Genomic DNA, 13188 nt, shown 5'->3' with positions numbered 1-13188 from the left:
TCACAACGATCACCCATATGGCATTATTCCCCCTCAAATCCCATGATAATCCAACCATAAAATCCATATAAATACTCTTCCATTATTTCCAATGGATAACAAAAGGCACCACCTCTCAAGCACTTAGCTTTATTGACTTGGCATTGTTGACAAATTCAAACATATTGTTCGATATCAGCTTTCAACTTTGGCTAGAGGAAATCCCTTCTTACCAAGTGCTCAGTCCCCTCAGTATACATAAATGTCCATAGAGAAGATCGTCATGACACTAGAATAAATAGATAAGCAAGCTGATATTGCACAACTAAGTATTCCACTTTCATATAGGAAGAAACCTTAACATCTTAGTGACTCTATTATCACAACAACGATCACTCATATGGCAGTATTCCTCCTCGAATTCCATGGTAGTCCAACCATAACAGCCATAGAAATACTCTCATATTTCTTTTTGGGTATTTTCAATGCCAATACAACAAGCCACTACCTCTCAAGTGCTCAAATTTATAGACTTGGCATTGTTGATGATTTTGAAAATATTATTCAACATTAGCTTTCAACTTTGGCCAAATGTCCAATAAAAGGCATTCACATGACACTAGAATAAATAGATGAGAAAGTTGTTGCACAACTGATAGTTTCACTTTGGTAGGAATACATCTTTCCATCTTAGTGAATTGGTCACAACAATCACTCATATGGCATTATACCCCTCAAACTCTATGTTAATCCACCATAAAATCCATAGAAATGCCCTCACATATCTTTTAGAGTATTTGTAATGAATATAACAAGCCACCACCTCTTAAATTCTCAACTTTTGGAAGAGAAAACCATTCTGAATAGAATACTCCCTGGCCTAGACAATATGTGAGACTATAATAAATAATTTTTCTCTCAGATACAAGCCCTTAATACAGTTAAATAGGTCAAACTATATCTCAATAAATAAAATTCAGTTTACATGGCCGATTTTGCTCAAAGCATCTACCACTTTATTGGTAGATCCTTTTTTATAATGAATCTTTGACCAATGACTCTTTCTCCCCTTAACTCTAGAGATTTGAAAAAGTATTTTAGATATAAGTTAAACAACAAAAGTAGAGCCATATAAATTATGTCTCCAGCTTTTCAAAGCATGAAAAACTCTTTTTCATGTATTGGCCATTTGGTTTTAGGGTCAATCAGCTTTTTATTCTCAAAAGAAACTAGACTACCATCTTGGAGTAATGCTCCTTGAATAGCATAGTCACTGGCATATTCATTTCAAATAAGAGGTTTACTTGGATACACAATTTGGGGCATAGGAGCTACAGTAGTTTCATGTTTCAACTTATTGAAACATTTATTGAGCTTCTTAATCCATTCCATAGGCATGTACTTATTGTTCTTGCTTTTAAAACACATTGTATGCTTGAGGAGCTCATCCAAGAAAATACAATCATGCTTATATGATTAACACACGAACACACAAACAAGGGAGCATAAAGGGTTCTTGAATAGCACTCATCACCCAATCATAGGCTCCAAACCACATGTGATAGTAAGCCACTTCCGAGATAGAGAAACAACCCTAGAAACCAAGAAATTTTACTCATATTTAAACTAGCAATACATCATTTCATTTAGTTTGGACACCCAATAGCTTAGGAAATACTTTGCACCACATGCCCAACACTTAAACAAGATTATAATAGAAAATAGTTGGGAGTACAAAAGAGAGGAGCTTAATATGAGTAAGCCAATGTGATCACTATCATAGAATAAACTCCTAAATATGAGGAACATATTTGTTACCTACCACCATCACACAATATAAGATAATTAGAATTTAGTTATGAAAGTTGGGAAGGCATGTATCTACACCATGCCCCTCTCCTTAAACAAGGTTAAACATTTAATTATGATTCAATAATATTCAAACATATGAACACAACCACATAAAGTGATATTCAAATGTAAGTGTAACATATACCGAGTCATTTAAGTAAAGGTTATATGTAAGCAAACAAGTTACCCAATATGTCATCAATCCATGTCATATTTAAATAATGTAAAGGGCATCATATACCTAGGAGGCTATACCAAAAGGAAACAAATTATTAAGCATCTCATCATTCCATACCATTATGTTTTCACAACATGAGCAATGCAAGCTACATGTTGATGCCTTACATATACTCATGTAAAGGGATTTTCCTATCATAAAAGAGAATGGAAAAATGTAATTTAGAGAAAATGGCAATATGTAAAGGGAATAATGGCAACAGATGTGTTACTCTTATGGTATTTAGAGTACTTTGATTATCCCTTGAAGAGTACTCTATTAATAAACAATATAAAAGCAAAACTTAAATCAACCTCTTGTTAAGAGAAACCATTTACAGTTAAATAAAGTTTTGAAATGAACTAACACAACCTGTTAGAGAAACCTAACACTACAAGGGAATGATGGTTTATCAATACCTAAATAAGGAATGGTAAATGCCATGAATGCCGGTATGCGCACAGGTGTACCCCCCCAATACATCTGCATCTGCGCTAGTATAGGCGTTAGTATATGGGTCGATAAAAGTAGAGTTTCATCGCAAATATCGGCGCGCATACCAGTGCATATATCGGTGTCTTGTGTGCATGAATTTTTTTTTGGGCAGAATGGTGCAGCCAAATTGTAGCTGGCTACACCATTCTGCCTGCTGGTAATTGTACTTGTCCAACTGTGCTCAAAATTGAGAGAAAACCTACATTTTATATTAATTTAAAAATATGATTACATTATTCATAATTACATGCCGATGTTGATCCAAGGCATGGATAACAACACTCTGTATGTCCTAGACCATCATATGTACATGTAAAAATGGCAACCTTAAATACATGTAACAAAGTAATTTTACATGAAAGTGTAGATCCATTTATATATGGATAGCAACACGACAAAAAACCATGTGTACAAGCCTTATGTAAACCTGTCTAGCACCACACTCCTCATTGCCAGGTTGTGCCTGAGGCATATCCTATATCAATGCATGCATAAGAAGAAATTAGTATTCAATGCCAACATGCCAATACAAATGAGTAGATGCATGCAAGTAGTAGTAAGATGCTTACCATTCGTTTCCTCTCCCCAATTGATAGGCGTACCCTTGGACTCCAATTGCTCAAGTAGTGGCTGCATGCCAAACTTGGAGCCATATCTCTCCTCTTGTGGAAATGGAGGACGGCCTACCACACTCTCCTACATCAACCAACTAACAAAGATTTAGGGCATGTGTAACCAATGCACATCGTAGACAACGAATGAAAGAGATTTGTAAAAAAACTTACAAAGTAATCACGGAAGAACTTGTAGCCTCCACTACCAAGGTGTGAAGAGCCGACACTCTCCATCCAAGCCCGTGCGGCGGCTGCCCTCTACTAGTTGTACTTGTCGGCCGTGTCTCTATACTCAGCATGGATCATTCGCCACTCCTCCTCATTGAGTCAAGTAGGTTTTGGCTTCCCCCTTGTCACAACATCCTGCACCTCGGATCTACATGTTGCCGTGGTTTTAACCATGACACTGTTGATTTATTTAATATCACCTGCAGGAGTACTTAATCTTAATTTGCTCAATGATGCATTTTTTCTTATCTTTATCCAAGGAATCCCACTTCTTCATCACTTCATGCACAAATTAAATCTTTAAGAACTGGCGGATGCGCCCTTTTATATCCTTCCCTATGTCATCCATGAGCACGGATCCATTGCACACATGATACACTTTCTTTGCGGATGCTATGCGAGGAGCGTAAGGACTCCTTGGTGTGTGTGGTGTACTAGCTGAGGAGATGGGTGGACGCTGATGTGTAGGAGGAGACATTGTATTTGTGCCACCACTCCCAGAACAACCACCACAACCACCCCCACCACTACTATGTCTACGCGTAGTTGAGCGACGGCTATGGGTGCATGCCAGTGTAAGCGAGGGAGTGGGGATCGGTGTGGCTATAGTGGTGGATGGATTGGAGAGCCCAGCCCCCCCAAAGTACTACTCTGCCATGGCTCTATGCTCAGGGGTAGCCTGTGAGATAAACTCAAAGAACTGCTCTAGGCTAAGAGCCTGTGGTGTAGGCATGACAGAGGTGTGCTGTGGCGTGTCCAAGGGGCTGTAACCTCTTGGGGTATCGGCCATGATCCTACACACATACGTAAAGTTAGAGTTTATTAGAAGTATGCATAAAGCTTAATGCATGCATAGAGCTAGATGCATTAAGCATGTATGCAAGAAGCATGCATAAATTTTAATGTAAGAAGCTTAATGCATACATAGAGCTAGATGCATTAAGCATTTATGCAATAAGAATGCAAAGAGCTAGATGCAAGAGCCAGATGTATTAAACATGTATGCAAGAGCCTGCATGCATAGAGCATGCATGCAAGGGCTAGATGCATTAAGCATGTATGCAAGAGCCTGCATGCAAGAGCTAGATGCATTAAGCTAGATACAAGAGCTTGATGCATAGAGCCTGATCCAAGAGCTTGCATAGAGCCTACATAGAGCTAGATGCATAGAGCCTACATAGAGCTTGATGCATAGAGCCTGCATACAGCTAGATGCATAGAGGGGTCTAGGCATGGTATGGTGGAATACTATATGAGTTATATAGCCCAAATTTATAACATAGGTTTAGTTGGCACATAACAATTTTAAACTATTTTGTGAAAGAGCTATATAGCAGAGGCTGTTACTATAGGAAGGGCTACCAACTTCCCCACTACTAAACAATAACGAGCGTAGGACGGCCACTTCCTTGCGTGTATTCCCGCTCCGTGTTCGTTCTACTGTCTGTGTATTCCCACTCTATGTGTTCACTAGACAGGTTTGCTTGTTTACCTATTGCACACATGCAATACACACAAACACACACACACACACACACACGCACACGCACACGCACATAGTTTGCACGTTGCCAAAATATTGCAGGTCTCTCTCTCTCTCTCTCTCTCTCTCTCTCTCTCACACACACACACACACACACACACACACAAGCTTGCATGCATTTCATTAATCTCTCTCTCTCTCTCTCTCCTAATTGTGTTCATTCAAGAAAATTTTTTAATATTTGTTTGTCTACATTATGTTGCCAGTGTACTATATAGCATTGGTTACCTATTGTGTATCAACTTTATTTTGATGTAGCACCAATAATGCTATATAGCACAATTACCATGCTTTCTATAAGAAATTTTCCTTAGATATAACATGGTATGCTTGCTATATAGCACAATTACCATGCTTTATATAATAATTTTTTCTTAGATATATGAACCATATCAAGGGGATGCCATAATGTTTCAAACATTTAGTGTCAATTTTGCTTTGGGTTTATCCCAAGATGCCACGACAAGTAGCCCAAAAACTATAGTTACAATAATCGGGACATGCCTCTTCTTCTATACCATTAGGGATAAGTATTTTGCAAACAATCAATTGCGAGCACATACAGTGTAAGCAAGAGTCCCACCTTCAAAAGGAGCCCATTATAGAAGCTTCTTCACATCATGGAACCAAGTTCTAATTCCTCTCCATTTGGATGAGTGAAAGATCCCTACCCCCTCCGCGCAACAAATTCGGAAGTGCTAGCAGCGGAAGTAGCACTTCTTATGCAAGGCAGAACCTCTCACTCGAGGCCTCACCCAAGGATATCTAGACTAATCCCTCGGTTCTTCCAAAACCGAACCCGAAAAAACTTCCCTCTCCTAGAAAGCACGGGCGATTCCTCCAGGATATTTTTATTCTAACGTAATCAAGAGCCTTAACTAACTGAACTGATCTGACCGAACCTGTAAGTCACATGGTCAAATCAAGGAAAAGACTTGCACTTGGATCATAGAGACCAATGCTTTTTTCCTCATACAGCGGTTGATTCTTTTCCATAGAACAAGGACTGTCCGCGATTTACTTCATGTATCGTACCATAATAGAATTGAGTCTCATTTTAGGGATCCATCAGTCCAGCCTAGTCCCATGGGTCAACCACTGTAGTGATAGGATCCATTTAGGAATTTGGTTATGTTTGTCCCAGGTACCAAGGAAAAGAGTTCACAGGCCCCCTAGCCGGCGCTTCATGCAAACTTCAAGATAGTCACACCATTTACACACCCAATATGAAATTGCCTTTTTTACAGATTCAGCTATCTTTAAAACAATCTTTTAATGAAACCATAGTATCACTGATCATAATCCTCCAAAATATCTGGTTGAATTCTAATTTCCAATCATTCCTTCATCGATGTACCTATGGCATCATTGGCAACCAAAACGCTCACCACCTGTTCACTTCAGGGGCCTTTTCAATAGTTTCTAGCTTATAGTACTTGGCAATATAATCACATAAGAAAATCCAGATGGACTCTCTGTTGAAGATCAGCAAGACCAACCAACAGATCCATATAAAAGAGACATGGACTCATCCGTTTTATGGACCAGCAAGGTCAATCAACCAGATCCATGCCCGGTTTCAAAAAACAGCTCTAACTCCTTGTTCCATTTTCTTCCTCGATGCACGTGTGGGTATCTTTGGTGACCTAGAGCCCGAGCACCGTATGGTCAGCACCCTCTAGGATCCTTCACAGGTCACCTAGCACTTCACTCATAGGCCGCTTCCTTGGTCCCTCATCCACCATACCGGAAGCTCACCATTTAAATCGAACCAAGGCCTCGACGACCTTGCTACACGAGACGTCCTCCATTGACTCTCCGTCAGCTGTTGCAACTTTATCACTTAGGTCTCCCACGACCTCATTCACAAGATGGTTAAAATGCTTCCCCAGCATTCTTGACATAAAACACCCATTTAAAAACAGGTCATAAAACACCCATTTAAAAACAGGTCATAAATATAATTTCTAACAAACTCTCATCTTTTCACATCGTTCCACATCAATCCACATTACTTAATCCACGTCTAATCATATGTATTCCCATCGTCCTTCATCCATTCTCATCCAATCACATCATATTCCACGTCTAATCATATTTATTCCCATCGTCCTTCATCCATTCTCATCCAATCACATCATATTCCATCTCATCCATTCTCATCCAATCACATCATATTCCATCTCATCCAATCACATCCAATCACATCATATTCCATCTCATCACATCTATCCTCATTTATCCTTATCACATCTCATCCATTCGCATCTACCCATATCCACATCTCATCACAATACATTTATTCACATTTCATCCATTCATATCTACCCCGATCCACATCACATCACATCAGATCCATTCACGTCACATCTCATCCATTCACGTCTATCCCAATTCACATCACATCACATTACATCCATTCACATTACATCTCATCTATTCACATCCATTCACATCACATCTCATCCATTCACATCTATCCCGACTCACATCACATCACATCGCATTCATTCACATCTATTTACATCCTGTCACATTCACATCCATTCATATCCATTCACATCTCATCGCATCTATTCACATCCATCACATCCATTCACATCTCATCGCATCTATTCACATCCATCACATTCATTGCATTCCCATCCCATCACATACATTCTATCCACATTACATCACATCCATATCCATCCATACATTCTATCCACATTACATCACATCCATATCCATCCATACATTCACATTCACATCCACATATATTCACATCACATCACATTTCATCCACATCTCATCACATTCACATCCACATCCCTTTACACCACATCACATCTCGTCCACATCCACATCCACATCCATTTACATCACATCACATCCTTTCACATCCACATCCACATCCACATTCATTTACATCACATCACATCCTTTCACATCCACATCCACATCCATTTACATCACATCACATCCTTTCACATCCACGTCCACATCCATTTACATCACATCACATCCTTTCACATCCACGTCCACATCCATTTACATCACATCACATCCTTTCACATCCACATCCACATTCATTTACATCACATCACATCCTATCACATCCACATCCACATTCATTTACATCACATCACATCTAATCACATATTCTCACATCTCATTCTCATCTCTTCATTCATATCCACATCCATTTATATCACATCCTTTCACATATCCTCACATCTCATTCTCATCTCTTCATTCACATCCATATTCATTTATATCACATCCTTTCACATATCCTCACATCTCATCCTCATCTCTTCTTTCACATCCACATCCATTTCACATTTAGTAACATTTTCTATTTTTGATACCAATGGGACTTTTCTAATATTTCTGCCAATTGCTTGGCCTAGGTAAAGGTTCTTTTTCTCAATGGATATTTTCATATTCTTTCTTAATTTTCTCAAGTGAAATATATTCAATATTCTTCTTTTTGAGTAAAAGATTCATGGGATTTACAAAAATCAATTCTATGCATATTTCCCAATAATACTCAAAATTTCACTTTTTATAAATACTCATAATTTGAATTATGCTAAAAATTACTCTTTTCCCATTTAATTTCTTGGATCTCAAATATCATGGGAATTCCTCTTTTTACATTTAATTGATTGAATTCTAAATGTCATGGAAATTTCTCTTTTATCATCAAATAAATTTATCTAAAATTTCTCTTTTCTTTAACAAAAATATTCATTAATTCAATATGCCAAGAATGCCAATTTTACTATTTAAATGATTGAATTCCAAATGTCATGGGAATTCCTCTTTTATCATTTAAATACTAAAATTTCTCTTTAAATTTTAATAAAAATATCCATTAATTCAATATGCTAAGAATTCTACTTTTTCCATTTAAATGGTTGAATTCCAAATGTCATGGGAATTTCTCTTTTATCATTTAAATAAAATTATCATAATTTTCTCTTTTCTTGATTATTTAATTACAACTCTTAAGAAAAGCTTAATTTGCATTATAAACACTTAATTTAAAAACTTCTCAAGCTTGAGAGGGATTGAGAAGTGAAAACATTGAGAATAGTAGAGAAAAACCATCAAATTACACCTTACCTCTTGATTTTGCTTGCTTCTCTATCTTAGAAGAAGCCCCCAACCAGTCAATTGGTTAGTGTGTTGAGAGGAAAGCTCCAAGGAAGGTTGAAGAGAGAGAGAAGCTCCACTCTCTCCAAAAGTAGAGGATTTTTAAGGGATAATAGAAAATATGAGTATTTTAATGTAATAATGGCATGGTATAGCTCAAAGATGAGAATACAAAAGAATGAGGGTCTATTTATAAGTGACAATTTTCCAGCTTCAGTTTGGCTGAATTTGGACAAGATTTGGACCAGTTTAGCTCTCTTTTTTATTTGGTTTGATCCAGGATAGAGGAGAGATAAAAATATCACAATTTTTTTGAATTAAAAACTCATCCACATGTGTGAAATAGGCATCTACCTTAAAGGTCTCCCCTTCCTTACCAAGGTGTCAAAAATTCATCATTCCTCCAAAATATCTCATTTTTTTAGTAATATCTCATAGTTTTTAACTAATAAACCTTGTACTTAGTCAACTCTTCACCTTATGTGAGCATTTACTCATTTTTGGGTATTTTATTTTATTCTTTGGATTTATCTCATCCCCACACTTGGATTAATCCAATTGGTCCATAGGAACCTTAATTGGACCATAATCCAAAATTTTCAAAAAATCTTGACCCTTAGGCTAAGGTCCCACATTTTTCATTAATTCCAAATGCACATTGGAAAGTTCTTTTTGAATTTCTATTTCAAGGGAAACCATTTTAGACACTAGGAGGATTTTTATATCCAAAAATATGTCAATTTTGGATTATCTCTCTCTAGATATTTTCTCTCTGTAGGTAAAAACAGGGTAAAATAAGATCTTTCTTTTATTCCAGAGAGGGGAATAATTTCAAGAACAGAAGGGGAGGTTCTTACTCCTTTACACCTCAAAAGCTGGAGGGAGGAATCTTACATGCTATCCCACTTTAAAAATGCGAGATGTCCTCATCTTGCAGCTGCAGGACAACTCTTTCCCTTAAGATCCAACTGATTCCCAGGTTCCTTATAGTCTGGTCAACCCAACAGAATCCTGGAATAAAGATGCCTTCTACAAGAAGAACATATAGAACTCATTATCAGATAACAATTCATTCAGAATATATTATTCATATCGTTAACACAATAATGGTCCATTAGACCGAAAATTCCATCTGAACATTCCTCCATGGGAATTTCAATTATGCAGGTTTTTAATTTGTCATCCCTTAACTTGATCCACTGGGTCAAGTATAAACAGCAGCAAACTGTCAGCACAATCCATTAATCTCATAGTGATTTGTTGAAGTCATTATCGCCATTCTAGTTATTAACATCATTACTAGGATTCATCCCATTCATCCTCATTGTGGTTTTGTTCAACTTATCTTCTTTCAACTAGAATTCAAGAATCATCATCTTTCAATCAAAATCCAAATCAACTCATCAATTCTCAACCAGAATTTTAAAATCATATCAACCAACATTCGAATTCATCATCTAGATAGCATTTGTGCTTATAATTTTAAGGTCTTAGATTTACTCGTATATATTGCGAGTAAAGAGCTGTAATTATACCCTCCGTATATACGGGTAGTCACGGTCCTTGGAATTATAAGGTAAATACCATCATGTCTAGGCCTCAAGCAAGTCAGGGATTCCATACAATTGTGGTACTTCCATCTGAAGACCCAATTACCTATTTATGAATCTTCATTTTGAATATCAATTTGTATGAATTTCATCACACAATTACAACCTTTTACTGCTACTTCATAAATTTTTGACATTTCTGACTTCTCGGTTATTCCACTTTAGCCAATTCACTCTAATACCAGCTGAAAGATCCCTACCCCCCCCTAACGCAACGAATTCGGGGGTGCTAGCAGCAGAAGTAGCACTTCTTGTGCGCAGGACAGAACCTCTCACTCGGGGCCTCGTCCCCACGGATATCCGGACAAGAGACTAATCTCTCGGTTCTTCCAAAATTGAACCCTGAAAAACTTCTCTTGCCCAAAAAACACGGGCGATTCCTCCAGGATATTTTTATTCTAACGTAGTCAAGAGCCTTAACTAACCAAACTGATCCAGCCGAACCCGTAAGTCACATGGTCAGATCAAGGAAAAGACTTGCACTTGGATCATAGAGACCAATGCTTTTTTCCTCATGGAGAGAGGCACAGTCCCATTGATTCTTTTCCATAGAACAAGGACTATCCGAGATTTACTTCATCTATCGTACCATAATAGAATTGAGTCTCATTTTAGGGATCCATCAGTCCAGCCTAACCCCATCCAGCAGTCCCATGGGATAGCCAACTGCCCAACCAGTGTAGTGATAAGATCCATTTAGGAATTTGGTTATGTTTTCTCTCGGGTACCAGGGAAAAGAGTTCCTAGGCTCCCTAGCCGGCGCTTCATGCAAACTTTAAGATAGTCATACCACTTATACACCTAATGTGAAATTGCCCTTTTTACAGATTCAGCTGTCTTTAAAACAATCTTCTAGTAGCTGAAAGATCCCTACCCCCTCCGCGCAACGAATTCGGGGGTGCTAGCAGCAGAAGTAGCACCTCTTGCAAAAGAGCAGAGCATCTCACTCGGGGCCTCGCCCACGGATATCCGGACAAGAGACTAATCCCTCGGTTCTTCCAAAACCGAACCCAAAAAAACTTCCCTCGCCCAAAAAGCACGGGCGATTCTTCCATGATATTTTTATTCTAACGTAGTCAAGAGCCTTAACTAACCAAACTGATCCGACCGAACCAGTAAGTCACATGGTCAAATCAAGGAAAAGACTTGCACTTCAATCATAGAGACCAATGCTTTTTTCCTCATCGAGAGGCACAGTCGTTGATTCTTTTCCATAGAACAAAGACTATCCGGGATTTAATTCATCTATCGTACCATAATAGAGTTGAGTCTCATTTTAGGGATCCATGAGTCCAGCATAACCCCATCCAGTCCCATGGGTTAGCCAACTGCCCAACCATTGTAGTGATAGGATCCATTTAAGAATTTGGTTAGGTTTTGCCCCGGGTACCAGGAAAAAGAGTTCCAGGCCCCCTAGCCGGCGCTTCAAGCAAACTTCAAGATAGTCACACCACTTACACACCCAATATAAAACAGTCATTTAAAAACAGGTCATTCAAGATAGTCACACCACTTACACACCCAATATGAAACAATCATTTAAAAATAGGTCACAAATACAGTTTCTAACGAACTCTCATCTTTTCACATCGTTCCACATCAATCCACGTCTAATCATATGTATTCCCATCGTCCTTCATCCATTCTCATCCAATCACATCCTATTCCATCTCATCACATCTATCCACATTTATCCTCATCACATCTATCCACATTTATCCTCATCACATCTCATCCATTCGCATCTACCCATATCCACATCTCATCACATCACATTCATTCACATTTCATCCATTCATATCTACCCCGATCCACATCACATCACATCACATCCATTCACATCTATCCCGATTCACATCACATTACATCCATTCACATCACATCTCATCTATTCACATCTATCCCGATTCACATCACATCACATCCATTCACATCACATCTCAACCATTCACATCTATCCCGATTCACATCACATCACATCGCATCCATTCACATCTATTTACATCACGTCACATTCACAACCATTCATATCCATTCACATCTCATCTCATCTATTTACATCCATCACATCCATTCACATCTCATCGCATCTATTCACATCCATCACATTCATTGCATTCCCATCCCATCACATACATTCTATCCACATTACATCACATCCATATCCATCCATACATTCACATTCACATCCACATATATTCACATCACATCACATTTCATCCACATCTCATCACATTCACATCCACATCCCTTTACACCACATCACATCTCATCCACATCCACATCCCTTTACATCACATCACATTCTTTCACATCCACATCCACATTCATTTACATCACATCACATCCTTTCACATCCACATCCACATCCATTTACATCACATCACATTCTTTCACATCCACATCCACATCCATTTACATCACATCACATCCACATCCATATTTATTTACATCACATCAGATCCTATCACATCCACATCCACATGCATTTACATCACATCACATCCTATC

This window comes from Cibotium barometz, chromosome 5 (assembly GCF_041138505.1).
Source record: "Cibotium barometz isolate CiBa-2024 chromosome 5, ASM4113850v1, whole genome shotgun sequence".
NCBI classification, from domain to species: domain Eukaryota; kingdom Viridiplantae; phylum Streptophyta; class Polypodiopsida; order Cyatheales; family Cibotiaceae; genus Cibotium; species Cibotium barometz.
Note: the sequence above shows the minus strand (reverse complement) of the source record.